The 17,422-nt window shown below is 42.8% G+C and overlaps 1 protein-coding gene and 1 long non-coding RNA gene across 5 annotated transcripts in view; one reads left to right on the top strand and one right to left on the bottom strand.

The window, feature by feature from the left end:
* Positions 1–17,422, top strand: part of Ten-a (tenascin accessory) — a 219,474-nt gene that overhangs the window by 135,575 nt on the left and 66,477 nt on the right. The gene's annotated exons all lie outside the window — the stretch shown is intronic.
* Positions 6,224–6,861, bottom strand: LOC138857411 (uncharacterized). The gene is made up of 2 exons (XR_011396482.1): positions 6,676–6,861; positions 6,224–6,597 (listed from the first exon to the last, which is right to left on the bottom strand). It is a non-coding gene; the product is annotated as an uncharacterized lncRNA (long non-coding RNA).

The raw sequence follows: 17,422 nt of genomic DNA, 5'->3' as shown, positions 1-17,422 counted from the left end.
ACTTTTAATTTTCGCTTCACTCCTTTTCTGCTTAAATCGCTTATTGCGCTGTTTGTTTGTTATTTCCGTAACTTCGGCGCCGGCGCTTACGGCGGGCGAATAAAATTGTCCTGCGCTAATAAAATTACTTCGTCATAAATCACATTACCCACATAATTTGTACGAAATTCACGCACAACTTTTGGTCAGAGCCTTCGCTTTAGCTTTCCTCTCGCATTGTGGCACAATGTAGCCGCCATCTTCGTGAGGCCATGTTTGTTTGTTGTCGTCCCAAAGTGCTGAGCCATTATCCAAATAACTTTTACGCAAACGCTTCTTGAAAAGTTTCCCTCTAAAGTACAAATGTAGCACCTGCCCATGGGGGCGACGGAAAATGGCAGGGAGCGCGGCCCGAGCCGCTCTACTAATCGCCAGCTCAATGTTAACCGCCTTGAGATGCTGTTTCGTACTCCGGATGTAGCCAAGTTACGTTTGTTTTTGCTCTTCAATTTGGTGTTGCGAGCAGCGAAGAGCGAAGGATGGTGCGGCAACATTATAAACAGTTGTAAAAAGGGTTGCCGCCATCTGGTGCGTTTTGAAAGGCTCTCGTCTGACATTCACAGTTACTTTTACTGGTCGCTGATTGTTGTTACTGCCACTGTTATTGTTGTTGTCACTGTTTTATGTGTCATGAAAATGCGGTTGATGTGCGCACGACCACAACGATGGCATAAACACCGTAATTAGTTGAAATGAGGCGCCAGCAGGTGGCCCGTCGTCCGCGTTCCGTGCCACCGAGGTGTAGAGGAGCGCAAGCGAAATAGGTCGTGTATGTGCTTTTTCATTCGAACGCCACACACATTCTTATTCCAAATATAAATACTGAAGCTGAAGGGCTGCGAATGTAAAAATAAGACTTTCTTCTGAACTGGGAGCAAAGGCGATTTTACAGCTACTAACGGTAAATAATTCGCAATACCTACTAGAGAATTTGTATTATTTGAAGAGGAATGCGCCGAGGCTGAGGCGTACCAAGTGGGAGGTAAACACATGTGCGCCGGCGAAAATGCTTCCGAAGCCAAAAAGTTTTTGACTCAATATTGATATATGTATGTGTGTATGAAGGGATGCGGTGTCGCCTATTCGTCCAGTGGCACAGTTATGCTTCCGTTCTGTTTTGTTGCTTTGCTTGTTCGTTTCTTGCTTGTATTTGTTGTGGCGTTTGAAAATATTGAAGTCAGCAAGTTTTAAAGAAAACTCCCCGAAGACATTGTGATACACCCCACCCGCTTCTAAGTTCACGCTGTACCCTTACACCTTTTAGGCTGGGGGTTTCTCACCCCCTCTTCTCCATTTATCGAAATAAAGATAAATTGCGAAATTTTATAGTCAAAGTTTTGAATTCAACTGCCACCGTTTGCTGCTGTCTATTTCCTTGCATTTGTTGCTGTATTTATTGTGCTAATAAAAATTATGTACAAGCTCATATATGCATCTCTCATTTGCATAACGGCTGGCAATACCAAAACCTCCGCCTTTGCTTCGTCCATCAGCGACCCGAGCAAACAGTTCAGAGTGTACTGATTTTGTTTTTGTTGTCGGTGCTAAAATTATGCCACACAGAGCCAGTGGCTACTTAGTTTTCGTACCCAGTTGTAAATTTATTACCAGGGTGACAGTTACGTTGACATTTAGTGCCCGTTTCCCCACCACAGTGGCGAGGAGTCGGTGCGGGGCGTTCGCTTATTTTCGGCACGCTTTGTCGACCGAAGCCGTTTGCTAATTTATGTGTCGACTGTGAGTAATAAGAGCTTACCACCTTGCTCGCCTTCGCCTTCTCTGTTTACTTGCTTAACGGAATTATTTTCATTACTTCGATTGCTTAACAAATATGTGTAATGGCATTCAATGCACTTTGTAATCTCTGAAATTTCAAGTCTGGCATCTTTTTATATGGCTCAAATTAAACCAGGAAAATATGCTTATGATTATGAGCTCTCCATACACTGAAAATGAAAGTTAATAGATACAATTTTTTAGCTTACAGAAATCCTTGTTGCATGCAACGTAAAGTACTTACCATACATATGATAGATATGTAGAAATGGCAATTAATATATTGCAGAATCGTCCTCTCATACCTAATTATATTTTCCAAGGTCATTGCATGTAAATATGAACACAAATAGCCCAATATACGAGTATAGTTTTAATCGAAAAATATGTAACATTTCCGACGGCAAATCAATTCCTTTTCTACTCCTTAATGATGCCATATATATATATAATACATACATACATAAATACACACACACACACAAATTATTTAAATAAATGTTTCAAAATATTTTTTAACTTATAAGTCAGTATAAATTAATTTAAAATAAAAAAATCACATAAGTAGCATGTTATTCATTCTCTGGTTCCCTCACCAAAATCCCCTTTTACCGATTCTTTTCTGCTAAAATTGAAATAAAGTGAATATTTCATGAGGCAAATTTCCTCGTCGTGAGGTAGTTCCCCCGTTGAAATTATTCAAATGTGTACTGTCGAACCTGCACCTTTTCAATGCTTTACTTTCTCTGCACTCACGCTGTGCGATTTTTCCATACTAGTTTTAGTGTCGTCCCTGTTAATATCCTTTAATTAATTGGTTGGAATGGAAATTTTACTCAGTTGCAAAAGTCCCATGTGAAAGCGGGCTTTTGTATTTCTCCAGATATTTCATACTTTTCTGTACTTCACACTAATGCTGAAGTCAAGTTGATGGTGTTCTAAAAGACTTCTCCAGAAAGATTCTTTAAGTCCAAAACCAGAAGCCTTAGCAAATTCGGGTTTACTTATTGCATCACGAACAAGTGCACTAGACGAAGTTGCATTAGTAGAGCTTTCGTTAGAAAGGTACTCAATTCCCATATGAGTGAAGGTTATGCAAAAATCCTCCAGTCACAGTTTAGAAGATGGCGTAAGGATATTTTGCAAGGAGATAAAGAGGATGATATTTAAATTCTACTATAAATTCGAATATGTGTTCTGATGAGCTCTTTGATGCGAATTTATTTTTCATAATATAAGCTAATTAAGCGAATTTAGCTTCGACACATAATTAACCACAAATCCGTCAGCCTTGTAACCGCACTCCACTTGTTACATTATGGTATCCTTACCACGTTTTTACTAATTCGCCTAATTATGCAGATTCGCTTGTTCGCCATACTGGCACCGCAAAATCAATACATTTGACGTAAGCGAATTGCATATTCGAAGTAACCATTTCATCTCACACCCCTCTTATCTGTTTGCCTGGTGTCGACCATCAATTCCTGTAATTGACTGCGAATTCGGGTCACTTTCAGCCGCATTGCATCCAATAGCTTATTGGACGCCGTCCGCCGCCATATTGCCAATCATCCGACCCACACACCGATCTGCACCAGCTGGATGAGTACGTCGCGCGTTCGGAGTTATGAAACCGAGCGTGAAGTGTTGCCGGCCAAGCAGCACGGAATGCTGGTGTCCTTTGCAATTTCCCATTGCTTTAAAGAGCTGCAGTCGAAACAGCAAGCTTAACTAGAAAGCAGCGCTATAATAACATATCGGGCCGTTACACGATGTGGCAGCAACAAATAGTCAGCAGCTTTAAGTGTTGTTGGAAAAGTCCGCATGCAAATGTGCTGTACTGACAGCAACAACGACAGCAGCTATGATGTCGGCAGCTGTAAGCGACGCGACGGAGGGTTCTCTTTATAGACAAAGAGCAGTTGGGCCGCACATAATCAGCCATTTGCATCCGCATTCGGGAAGCATGTCAATAAAGTCCTGAACAACTTCCCCCACCTCGCACATTCGCACTTCGGTAGAAACTTTGCAAACAGATTTTGCTATTGTTTCCGCTGCTGTTGCTGTTGCTGCAGTTGCCTGTCATTGGTTGGAAGGATGCGCGCCGCATTGCAGTGGCTATCGGAAATGGGTTAATCGATTTTTAAGAGGATCGCTACTTGCAATCTCATTCGACACGCTGCGCTTCGCCTCGTATTTTATTCGGTTTTATTTCTGGCTCATAGATATTGACGTTGTTGCTTTTTGTGTTGTTCTTCTTTCCTGTTTCATCATACTGTTTGAGTGTTATATGGCATTTCGTGCTTAAAGACTCCGCAATTACAAGTCTTGCTTGTTGGTTGGTGCGGGTGAGATGTGTTATAAAAAAACTACAGATGTTCCAATGTCCTTGTAGATGGACTGCGGTGGAAAGTGCAGCGAAGAGTGGCCTGAAATATAGGTTAACTACTGCAAATCGTTATAGCAAATATATTTTTTTTCAAATCACATCTCTACTGGCAAAATGATTGAGTTGTTGGCTGAAGGGTAATGAGTCTTTTCTACTTTGTTTTGGGTTTATTATAGAGACTCTAGGAAAGTTATGATGACCAGAATGGTTCCCCATTAAAACAAAATGGAATAAGCAAATGAAAAATTCGTCATGTGGCTCAGTTTTCAAAGTCGTCTGAGAAATAGAACCTGGGGCAAACAAAGTCGTGAATTTAAAGTAAAATATGGAAAGATTTATCACAGGGAAAAGGTGCGGACTTAGACTTCACATCGATGTAAAGATGCCTGTATGGATCACTTTGGGAAATAAGCCAAATTTCCTTAGGCTTTCACACCTGACTTCTACACACGGGGCAGACGGTCAGCTTTTGTAATTGCTTTGCTGTGTATGAAATTAGGCGGAGAAGCATTTAAATATTTGCAACAGATTTGGTGCGTCAGCACTCTCTTTAACTATCTATATGCACGTATGTTGGTTCACATCCTTTCGGCATCTATCCCGCTTTTGATTTTTTCTTGTCAACGACAATTCACTAGCCGAGCGCCTTGAGGTCCGGAGTAGGGCGAGGGGTATGCAAATTAAATTGTTCGCAGTCAGCTCGTTGCGAATCTCCAGCCAGTGTCACCAAAGCAAGATCCCACACCACTCCACGGGGCATTGTTATTACAGCCGCAGAGTGGGGTGGCGACACGATGCGGTAACAGAGTGCAACGAAGCATGAACCGCGTTAATTCGTCTTTTGTTGCAAGTACCACACATTTCGCTTAATGCCCCCGCTCACACAAGCTCGCTTTCTTTTAAATGGCAGACGTGTGACGCCGGCGGGGATAGCGATAACAACAGTGGCGGCGACAACAACAACAGCAACAATGGCAAAGCAAAGCAAAATGGCAACAGTGTCAAAGCGCAAAGCATGAGTGAAGCGTAGGACGGTCGTCGGGGTGGACTATAAGGAACCACCGAGATAGAAGAGTGCATTTGAAATGTAAGCGGGTAGAGACAGAAATTGAAGCTACAATTTAAATCATCGAGCGGAAGCGGAGATGCGCGGGCAAAAGAACGTAGGGCAGGAGTTGCGGACACTGAGGCAGCACTGACATTTATATAATAAAAGGATAAGCAGAAAAGTGTATGTGCCTTCTGGCGATGGGCGGTGGGTCAGGAGCGAGCCGCCGGATGCTCGGGGTATAATAACTGAAGGTTACTTCTGAATTCATTTGCATGAGATTGTTAGCTCGTTGCGCTATTGTTGTTATATTTTGTAGCTGGTGCAAACGTTTCGCACTCTATGCATATTCTTTGAAGTTTGCGGTTGCTATTTTTCCAGTATTTTTGCAGCCATTCCTCTTTTGATGCGCTTCGCTCTTGGCCAAAAGCCACATGGCATTTGTCTGCAACAGCAGTGGCAACTTAGCAACAAACAAACCAGCATTGAGTGTGCGCACGTGTGTATTCTAGATCTACATAGATAATAGAAAAATGGGAAAATTTGAATGAGAAACATAGGAATGTTTTTGGCATTCCAACACAATGAAAGCGACGTTGCGAGCCTGCGCCCCATCAGAGTGCTTTGGTTGCAAATGAAGTGACAGTAGGCAGTAGGCAGGCATGACAGATGCACCTCCACAAAAAGCAAAAGAAAAAAACTAAAGCACAGCCGCTTATAATCATTTTGGGAGTGAGCTAGCGCCCGAAAGTAGGCAAAGCTTTAGGAAGAACTCGTTTCATTTCATTTCATCTCGTTTCGTTTCAGTAGCTGCTTTCTAACGCCTGCTTTTGCGGAGTCATACATGTTTCCATGTGGCGTATTCTGCATGAAATAAGTGTTAAAATTGCATTGGGAATTAGAGTGGAAACGACATTACACAGTTGTCATGTTTGCCTACAGTGTGCAGTACATTTAGGCTGACGGAATAATTTGGAAATTTCCATTTATTTGGAAGCTCACAATGGCACCAAAGCACTACCAACCATGTGTGTGTGTGTACATGCACACATATCCATATACATATACATACATACATACAATATAAAAAAGGCCATCAGCTGGCACTGGTCTGGTTGCTCAACACTGCTTGGGCAGCATATATGTAGGGGCTCCCATACGCCCGCTCGATGCATCACATACACCCACAAATGGAATTTCACACACACTGACTGAGGGAACTAGTGCGATATTCAAGTGAAGTGGTAGTGTTTTAGGTGCGGTCCTGGGGTATTTCTTTGAATCCCTATTTTTCCACACCAAATAAGTTCAGTTGCTTCCCGGTGAATTTCGTAAACCGAATCTATCCAAAAGGACACAAAATATATAAAGAAAGATAAGTACAACTTGTATTTTTAAATAAAAATCCATTTGCACTTACCTGCATATAGTTGCAATTTTTGCTGAAAAATTTGTTATATTTCCCCTGAACAGCAATCCAAACAAAACGTGTTCTTGATTTGTTCTACCGTTTTGTTTTGATCGCTCAGCTGTTCTCCTGTTTGTTTCTCCTCTTTCGTATTCCCTTTGAATTTGGCATTGCCAACCACAAAAATATACGCAAGGTTTTTAGTGGCACTGACTGAACGTACATACTGTCAAGAGTTTCCAACTATTTTTCTCAGTGAGGTATGGCCTCTGAGAACAGTAGTGGGAACACTCCAGAGAATCCATTTAGAAGGAATTCAAAAATTATGAGAACTCCTCCTAATGGAAAGAATGAGTTATCCACCGCTGCTGGATCAACAAAAGAATGCGAAAATGCCATCCATACAATTAGAGGTGGCACACTCTCTGAGGAACTACCAAGTAGTGGAGCTACCCGAATTTTTAACCAGTTGGGTAGTAAAATAAAAGAACTGGAGAGCATGATGGCGGGCCAAAGGCATATAAACCAGGCAATGCGCGACCTAGTTAGCAGCATAGTAACACTACATGCGAAGGCTGAGAAAGGGGGGAACCCACCCAAAAGAATTATGGTAGGGAAAGCATCTCAGGTATCCCCTATGGGTAAAGATGTAAATACCCAGAAAAGAATGCGTGAGGCTTTAGGCTTTTTACCACCCACAAAAAAGCCGAAAAATACAAATAAAGCGGCGCAACCCACCAGCAACGAGGCTGCGGAATTAATTCCCAGAGAAACCACGATTATACCTGGCGGAGGCGAAACATGGGTGGACGTCGTTAAGAAGAGAAGACCGATCGAAAAGAAAATCAGATCGAGGCCAGACGCCATCATACTTACCAAAAAGGATGGTGTATCATACGCTGAAATTCTCCGCAAAATAAAAAGTGACAGCGGATTAGAAGAATTGGGTTCAAGTGTCACATACATTAGAAAAACCTTGAAAGGAGACTTGCTCTTAGAATTAAAGAGTAAAGCAGAAAAGAGAGCAGACTCATTCCAAAGCGCTTTAGAGGGAGTGGTCGGGGAAATGGCCGTGATACAGCCCAAAACTCACAACGTCTCGATTATGTGCAAGGATTTGGATGAGGTAACTACACCCGAAGAGATATGCGAGGCACTACAAAAGGAGTGCGGAATACAAAATTTGGGGAAAATTAATATTAAAAGTATGCGAAAGACCCGAAGCGGAACCCAAATAGCTATCATATGCCTGCGCGCGCAGGATGCCAAGACTGCGCTTAAAGTAGGCAAAATTAAAGTAGGGTGGTCCGTCTGCCGCCTCCGGGAATACTCCCCTACTCCCTGTTGCTATAGGTGCTTTCACCTAGGGCACATGGCACGCAAATGCTGCAACCCAATAGACAGATCGTCTCTATGCACACGTTGTGGAGCCGGTGGACATGTAGCGAAGTCATGCACCAATGATCCTAGTTGCATGTTTCGCAAAGGAGCACACACAGTTTTGAGTACGACTTGCCCCAAGTACCTGGAAATGTTAAAGGCGTTAGGGAAATGAGGATATTACAGCTGAATTTAAACCATTGCGCTACAGCACAAGATCTGCTCGAACAGACAGTATTTGAAAATAACATTGATGTCGCCTTACTTAGCGAGCAATACTCCCAGCGTTCGGAAAGCACATGGGCCACAGACATATCCGGCAAGGCTGCAATATGGTCTTGTAAAGGTCAACCTTTTATATCTTGTTCCAAAGATCATAACTGTTACACATGGGCAAATATACGTGGCATATACTTTGTTAGCTGCTATGCTCCTCCCAGCATCTCAATCAAAGACTTCGAAGACTTCCTCCTGGAGCTTGCTCTAGAAACCAGAGGCAAATCGCCAGTCATAATCGCAGGCGACTTCAATGCGTGGTCAACTGCTTGGGGTAGCAGGCACACAAACCATCGTGGTCGTTTGCTACTGGAATTCCTAAGTCAAACGAACCTTACTATAATGAACAGCGGAACGCAAAACACCTTTCAAAAAGGAAACAAAGGCTCCATAATCGATCTCATGTTTGCAAACGATGCTCTAAGCAGGCATATTAAGTGGACGGTGTCGGATATATTCACAAATAGTGACCACATGGCTATTATTGCTGATGTTTCGTTTTCCGGAGAGACGGAACCCCGCAGCAAGGGCAGCTGCCAAAAACGAAGCTGGAAACAAAAGGAGTTTGATGCCGACCTTTTTGAGATAGTCTGGAGCTCTGCAAAAACACCAGGCGGGGACGCCACCGACTTGGTGTCCGCAGTGCGGAAAGAACTGGTCACAGCATGCGACGCAACTATGCGCAGAACAGTACACCACAACAAACGAAAGCCCGTCTATTGGTGGAATGAAGAAATAGCAACGCTCAGAAAGCTCTGTAATGCAGCTAGACGCCGTCTACAGCGTAACCAAGGCGGGGGAAATTCAAACGCTCTCCCAGTGGAGGTTGTTGTTTCATTGCTATTTGTCTCCGCTGTCTAATGGGTTGGATGTGCATGGGTTGTATGCAATGCAGCAATGCATTTGGTTTCGTTCGGGAGCGAGCTCATGTTGATTATTTCCTTGCGGTCCTTGGGAACTTCCCAAAGAAAAACCGCAAAAGAATGCAATTTTAGCAACTTCCAATGCCAAACGGCTGAAGCTGTTGAATTCCTTGTCGGCACTTCGGCGCACTGCCCCGCTCCGAAGCCGTCTTTTATTAAGAGTCCCGTTCCGCAATCGCTTGTGGACGGCAGGTAGTAAACAATGGCACTGCAATTGTGTGTGGCATGCCGCACAAAAGTCCGCACGGCCTGAAAGAATTCATCTACATGTGTGTAGGCGTTTGAATATGGCTTGGTGTGAGTGATTACGTGTGTGCGTGAGTGAGTCAGTGCAATATCCGATGCTTTATTCGATTTTGTGCCGCAAAATCTCTTTTGTGGCAAGATAAACTTAAAGGGACTCATATCCTTTAATCAATAAGTCATTGTCAAGCCGGAGTTGCCACCTTCGCAAAATAGTTGCTTACTTACGCATACATTAAGTGGGCAAATGGCCAACACTTCAGCTGCACCATTACAACGGGTTCTCAGTTTGTGCTGAAGTGTTTGCAACAAATAGTCGCAGGCGTTTGCCACTCTTTCTGCGTTGCAATTTATATTCAATTAAAACTTTACCGTTTGTCGCAAACAACAACTCGCGCCTTCGCAACGAAGACGGGCGACGCTCGCGACGACCGGCTTATCGCGCTGTGACGTGACTGTTGCGCAACGTCTATCCGCACCCTCAGGGAGAACAACGACAAAATTACAGTTGCTTAATTAGAAGTGAAGCGAAAGCAACTCGAGCGGCTGTCGTGAAGGTTGCAGCACGAAAACTCAGACAACTGCAAATCGCATGAGGCGTTTCGTGGCAAGGGGGATTACAGCTTTCGTCGCGCTTATTCCGCTAGTCCACCGCGTCATGCAGGTGCTTGCGGGATCTCTCAATTGGAATCTGTATTGTGTGGTAGTTGCTGACATCTGTCGTTCGACAAATGAATGCTAAGTGAAAATGTAATTGGAATTAGATTCTGAAATAAAAATAACTGAAATTAACATAACTGTTGAATGCAACAACCAGTAGATATTAGTGGTTGTCCCTGGTGGTTTCATTCGAGAATTCCTTTTTAAACGCGAATTCTACACATTCTCAGCCATTGTTTTGAAGCACATTCCATTAAAGAGCCCCTAGTGCAAATCAGCTGCTCAAGTGGCATCCTACTCTTTTCTAAATATTTTACTTAAGCTCCAGCTCACAATAACGCGTTGGTGGACCGGCATATATATAAATGAGGAATTTAATTTAGCGCGATTTCTCTAGTGTGCGTTGCGAAATGATGCGAATGAAACTAATTTCGGCTGCCCTTTGAGCGGAGTGAAGCATGTTGGATGTGCAGAGTAGTGCAGTTGTGGCGGATGGTCCGCACTTTCTATTTGCCTTGCAAATACTTCATCGGAGAAAGTTGTTTCCCTATTAAATTCCGAGCGGGAAGATGAATATTTTTATAGCTGATGCAGCGCCTTGAATTATGCTATAGATTTTCGTTCATCGCATTTGCATATGTTTGCCGGAACGGACGGAAGGATGTCCACGCCCGGCATGGCAAAGATAAGTACCAAATTCAGCTAAGATTCTGTTTCTCAAGGCAGCTTGCCGGTTGCTAGTGTGTACCAACCTCCTGCGCGTTTCCAAGCGCTTGTCAGAGATTTATGAGGCATCAACGGCTACATTAGTGCTGCATAAATGTTTTTCCGGATTATTGCATTGAAAGTTTGTTGCCGCGAGACGATCGAAGTGCGGCTAATTGAATGCTCAAGTTCGGCGGGTAGAAGCCGTTCCAGCAACTACTTGGTGAGTCGAAGCGGAGCCCACTACTGCCATAGCTATGCGGCCGGTTTACTTCAGGGCAAGGGATGAGTGCAACTAAAATACTTTCCGGACTACGCGCCTCGAATTCCTTCCTGCTAAGCATTTGTCTTTCATTGTTTCGCTTCTTTTCATATAAATTGTCTTCGTGTAGCCGGGTTATTTAATGTGAGCTCGCACATATCCCGGAAGTATGGCCCCTGTCCGTGATGCTTATTTCGCAACGATATATAAATGCTTGTATGTGTGCCTCAATATATCGATTGCCATGATGCTACATCTAATAATACCAACAGCGAGTGCCATTTCTTGTGGGCTCACCGAATGCAATTAATTTCGACGCAGACGACATACCAAGCAACACCAGCAAAAATGAGAGTCAGCAGTTGGCCCCCAGTCGGGCGATCGAGGTGCGGTATGGGCGCAACAATTATTTAAAGTTTGCGTGAGCCAGAGCAAACCGCAATTACAACATTGCCACATGCGCATTCACGTCGACACTTCCACACCCACATACACGTAAGCAACATTGCCGCAAATGCAGACGAGCGTGTGTGCAGGTGGCTGGCACGCGGACAAACTTTTGCAATTGCGAATTTCGCAAGACATTTTCCATTTTCCAATCATTTAAATTATGGCAAACATTAGTCGCCTGTGGATATGTGTGTGTGTGTTCGAGCAAATGACTTCTGCCGAAGGCAGCAAACAGGCAACTCAGCTTTGTTGGATGGTAGCATGGACCCAGCACGACACTGTGAAAAATACCTCGGCTAATTGGGTGGAGTTGTTGTAACTGCAAATTACCGAAGCATGTTCTTTCATTTCACATCAAACCAGTTGTAATATTAAATTATCCTAAAATTCTTATATTGTGGACGCTCTGCTCTGTTTTCCCGTGTATCTGTCGAATCACACACTGCAGTGCCATCGGTAAGCGTCGCCTACTTGCAGGCACCATAACCAGGTTTTCACTCGGTGTGCAAGCCATACGGGAAGTCTTGCGTTCAAACGTCGAGTCAACCACGGCCGATGACGCGAGTGTATGTGTGTCCCCTTGTGTGTGTTTATGGGTACTTGCATTCTTACCGTGTTGGCTTCGTGGCAAGAAATTCATGTCTCTTCGATAAATTATTCTCTCGGCTCTTAATTTAACTGGTGCTTTGCCGAAGGGGGCGACCTGCTTCGCCCTAGCACAGTCTTTTGGGGCACTTATTTTGCGAAGAGCAATTAAGAAAATGATTCATAAATTTATTTAAACTTCGTCCTTGTGCAGCGAGACTTCACTTCTTTCGAAAGTGCTTGCGTGAGGTAAACATATATGTATTTATATCATTACCTTTATATGTATGGTAAATAGACATGCTGGGCGTGTGTGGTCTTTCAAAGCGTAGACGAGGCTATGAAGAAGCTTGCTTTCCGAGTATTGCCGGAAGAAAATAGTTTCGGTTCACATATATTGGAATATTAGGCAATATGGTGTTGTAATGGTGTCTCCTTAGAAGAAATCTATGCACTTATACTTGTATTTAAACAACAAGAAAGCATGCTAAAATTCGATTAACATCTTTTCATCGGAGATAAAGCAAAGCTCAAAACATATATTTTTTATAAGTGTGTTAGTCCCACCTTTGCATTGTAGTAAATTCATATTCTGCAAGTCAATTCCATTTTAATCTTTGTATGTTACTCATTTGTTTATTTGAGCTCGATTTGAGCGCGTGCCGTTAAATACTTGCCTCACAGTGTTCACGCTTTTGGACTTTAACGCCGCCAAAAGGTTCGATCTTTGCGGAGCGATCACATTTCCATTCCCCTCTCTCCATAAATAACCGGAATGACTGTCACCTCTAGCAACGGAACTTAGCTCAATGAAGAGCGATTGAATTGCCAAGAATAAAAAAGCCGACAATGTTAAATGCTAGCCCCACAACGATATAGCCCAATCCTGCCTTTCTCTGGGCTTTGGGGGTGTTTGTCCTTGTAACGCGCATATTCTCTATTATCTGAAACCTAAACAAAGTTTACGACGTTGTTTAGTAGTTTTGAAGTAGTTTTCAATAAAAATGTCAGAGGAAACTGTGAAATATCCGCTTTGGGTTCGACCGTGTACTTGGTGTGGGTGTTGTTGTGTGCTCATTTTTCATATCCTGGTGAGGCAACGGGTCGTACGCGCAATTTATGAGCAAAATACGCGAAAGTTTGAACGAAAAGCGATAAAATACTTAAATAACAAAACATTTTAAGGATACGAAAACAAAAAGCGCGAATGCAGCAGCGGCAAACTCCAAAGTATTCGAAGCTGCAGTTGGCCGGATTAAAGTTTAAGTATTCGCAATCTAAAGTTGCATATCGTTGTCGAGTTTGCCGGCGAATCCGGCAGCAGCCGGAAGCGATAAAACGCCCAGTAACTCAGCCAACTCCTTTCCACTGCTGCGTTGAGGTTCAACTCCATTTCCACTTCACCGCTGTGTGCGTGAGGTGTGAGCGTGCGGCAGGATTATTTGCCTTTGGAGGATTTGAATGCAAGCTGTCTATTGCCACTTTCCATTTTCAGCGGGCCATACGCCGGCGGCAACAAACAAATTATGCCTTTTTAAACTTTCTGACACCTAACTCCGACAGCGACCGCTCAAATGTACCGAGCTTACTTCCCTCTCGCGCATTTGCACATTTTGGTTTCGTTTCTTTCCTTTTTCACGCAAAATCAACAAACTTTAGTTGCGGCAGTTAAATGCGGCGCCAAAGACCGACAGAGCTAATAAGTAGGATCATTTATTGTAATTATATTTCCACTTTGGTTGTAACTTCCACCACGTGCCGCTGTCTACACACATACAAGGTGACTTCGGTTTCCGCGATCACTGCGAAGCGCGTCACACAAGTTTCACGCCAGCATGTCTTTCTTCGCCACACTCACGGTACTTGCAAATAGTAGCTTTGCTGTTCAGCCACTGTTTAAATGGCATAATTTCTTTCTCTGGTATGGTCCAAAAGTGCATTAGACATTGCACTCCCCAAGAAGCCGGCCAACGAGCTGCGTCTTCTGTGGAGACTCATTACTTTTGGATTTTCTGTGGAGAACGTTGATAGCACTTACGAAATGTAATATCGTAAAGCCTTTGTATTTCTCGGCTGCTACACTTAAGGCTCCACAGGGAGAAATATATTTCTCACGGTTAATTGAAAACTTTTTGGAAGTTGCATGAAATATATATGCCACATTTTTCTCTGAAATCACGTTTAAAAAATAATCAGTTACAAAATATTTAATTCCACGTATCTAATTCTGTCCGTAAGGACTACTTGAGTGACTCATACCTTTGGTTTAATACCCACTTCTGCCGTTCACATCCTTCAGAGGTCCTTTGCCGTCGCAACTACTCACCGGCAAAATAAATTTAATAAAAAATTTCAAATAAATCTAACAATAAATAAATATTTGTTTAAGCCTCTTCAAGCAGGACTAGACTGCTCGTCAATGCCTTGCCTTCAGCCTTCCCTATTGTCACTCCTTGTACCTTTAAGGGGAGCAGTAAGAGTAGAGGAAAAGTGTTAGACAGAGGTAAGCACAGCAGAGTTGGGAGGGTAGGGGAACGAAGCAGAGGAAATCATGAAGTGTGTGCTTGTTTACACACACACACACCTATATAGTTCCCACACTTCAATGGAAGACTTGGCATTTTTTGTGGTTGCTTTGTAGCCGTCGTTGTTGTATTTGTTTTCGCACAATATTTGTTTTGTGTTGCCTGCCTGTGTCCGCCTGCAGTTTACCTTCGCACAGACAAGCAAATAAGGGTACGAAAACATGCAACTGGAAGTTCTTTTATTAGTTGTTGTGGCAGTGAGCTTTTCCATTGCCCCACTCCAGCCATCGCCTCACTGTTTGTATTTGTGCGCGTTCGAGCGTTTTAGTTTATTTACCGCCTTTGAGCAACTTTTTCTGCTGTCGCTTCTAGATGCGGGCAGCTAGAGAGCAGTGGAGTTTTTTAGTTTCGAGGTGTTACAATAACACAAAAACTGAAGAAAATAATTATATATATGTATGTGTGCACTTACCTACCACGTCGACCCGCATTCCGTTCATGTGCACTCAAGCTGCCACGCACCGTTGTTTACTTGTTTTTACTTTCGGCTGGCTTCTTAGTTTCCGACTGGAGCGGTGACAGGACGAAAAAAGTAACCCTACCAGGTAAGAGGCTACAAAAGTGCTGCGCATTAAACAATGTCTCAACCGAGTGTGAATCTCTCTTATAAAAATAATCATAAAAATGACAAGCAAAACATAAAATTTCATTTGGCTCCATTTCCGAACGCATTAATGTGTAGGTTAGGTGGGCGAAGCGGGCATCCACATTAGCATGGAGTGTTTGAGGAGGGTATTTCGCAGAAAGAGCCGCTGTTATCGCTGTTGGAATCGCCTAAATTGATTTTCGAAATGCAAAGCAGCATTAGAGGGAACACGAGCGCCGAAGAAGTTGAACAGCCAGAAGGTTATAAAAACAAATGTTTTGAAATTGCTTGCACTCAGCAGAAACACACAAGCGTGTCCATAAAAGGTTATGCCAAGGTAGAGCGATACTGGAACATTAGCTTCTCGATAAAAAGTAAAATCTCCCATAAATGCAGTGACAATGTTGCAATGACATAGTGAATGTAATAATACAAGTAGTGGAAGGAAGAGAGCAGATCCATTTAGCGAAGGTAAATCGCAGTTCTACAGAAAATGTAGAAGTTGGAAACTTTCAAGCTGTTTTGGTGAAAATCCGATAATTTAAAAACCGCCAATTAGAAGCTTTCAAGAGAGCAGTGCACTATTCTCTACAACTTGGATTGTTTGACACTTTTATTAATTTCAAGTATATTTGAGTAAAAATAACGCAGATTGTTCATAGAACTATGACTATGGTCTGCATGTGCTTTTGGCACTATAGCTTCTTCAGGAGACTACGTGCAGCGATATTTTTGAAATATTCTGGCATTATAGATTGATAGATTGAACAAAAAACCTACAAATATTGTAGACATGTCAAAGAACATATATACTAAGTTAATTATATATTCTTGTATTTGTATGCGAGTGTTTATGCGTTGGTGTTTGTTTGATAAAGTGTAATGGATAATAACAGATTATGAGGTCATCCATCATTCACTTAAAATTTCAATTAATCACACGCCTACCTGCATATATACATACACCCATGCGATGTGTTGGCAAAAAAGCCATTAAGCTTCGCATCGTGTTCAGCGCCAAAGCACGAGATATGAATGTCGGTAAATACCGCTATTGTTGATAAACTAATAAAAAGCTTCCTCGCCGCATTTGCAATATAATTAGCATAATTATTAAATTATTTGTTGTTAGTGATTGCATGCAAGCGTATGCGGCATCATGTGCAACACCCAACTGGAAATTGCCTCCTTTGCCATTGAACCTCATAGGCCGCCGATCAACACAGACTACCTGTATGTGTCTGCCACTCGCGTTACCAAGCGTCAAAGGTGAAAGTGTCAAATTCTCATTACTCTCATTTATTTATTACTAATGACCGATTCCCCTTCATCTCCGCCCCTCGTTCAAATTCGATTTTCTATGCAGTGCTGTGTTGTTTGGTCTATGTTTGTGTCTGTGAATGTGCATATGTGGTGGTGAGAGTATGTTAATAATCTGATTCTGTGCCGTTATGTTGCGAAACGTTTAAATTACGCTGCGAAATCGCTTTTGATGAATTTTAAATGCATTTAGCTGGGCGTCGGTATCCCATGGGTCAAAATGCATGCAGTCGTTCTAAAAGCGCTGACATCAACAAACACTTGACATTTCGGCTGAAGTGTCATTTCACTTGTGAGCACATAATTTCATAATTTGCGCGTGTTTGTGTTAAAGCCGCGATAAATATTGGAAATTGACATCACTAAATTAATGAGTGGCTGTCATTAAATTTCGCTTCTAATGAGTTTGGCCAAACAGTGTGTGCCGAAAGCGCTGTGATGGCACACTCTGCGGCGGCGGAAGGGAAAGGACTCTGCAATGAGTTCCATATTTAACCACAAATTCTTTTGATGTGCTCAAGAAAGTTTATCCTTTCACTTCAGTGAGCGCTTTTTATCAACGCTCGTGCCAGCCGCACTCAGAAAGAGGCAATGGCAGATATTTTCGGTCAATGACGATAATTCATCAACTACCGCTGCCTTTACGGTGGGGAATAAGAATGAGTTAAGCCATATGTATAAAAATAGGTCAATAGACCAGCCCCAACTGCGCGCCTTGTAATTGAACACCCATCGTTAAGAAATTAAAAGCACTGAACCATTAAGCTAACAAGTTTCCAAGTAA

This window comes from Bactrocera oleae, chromosome 5 (assembly GCF_042242935.1).
Source record: "Bactrocera oleae isolate idBacOlea1 chromosome 5, idBacOlea1, whole genome shotgun sequence".
Classification (NCBI taxonomy): Eukaryota; Metazoa; Arthropoda; class Insecta; order Diptera; family Tephritidae; genus Bactrocera; species Bactrocera oleae.
This window is presented reverse-complemented; position numbering and strand designations above follow the sequence as displayed.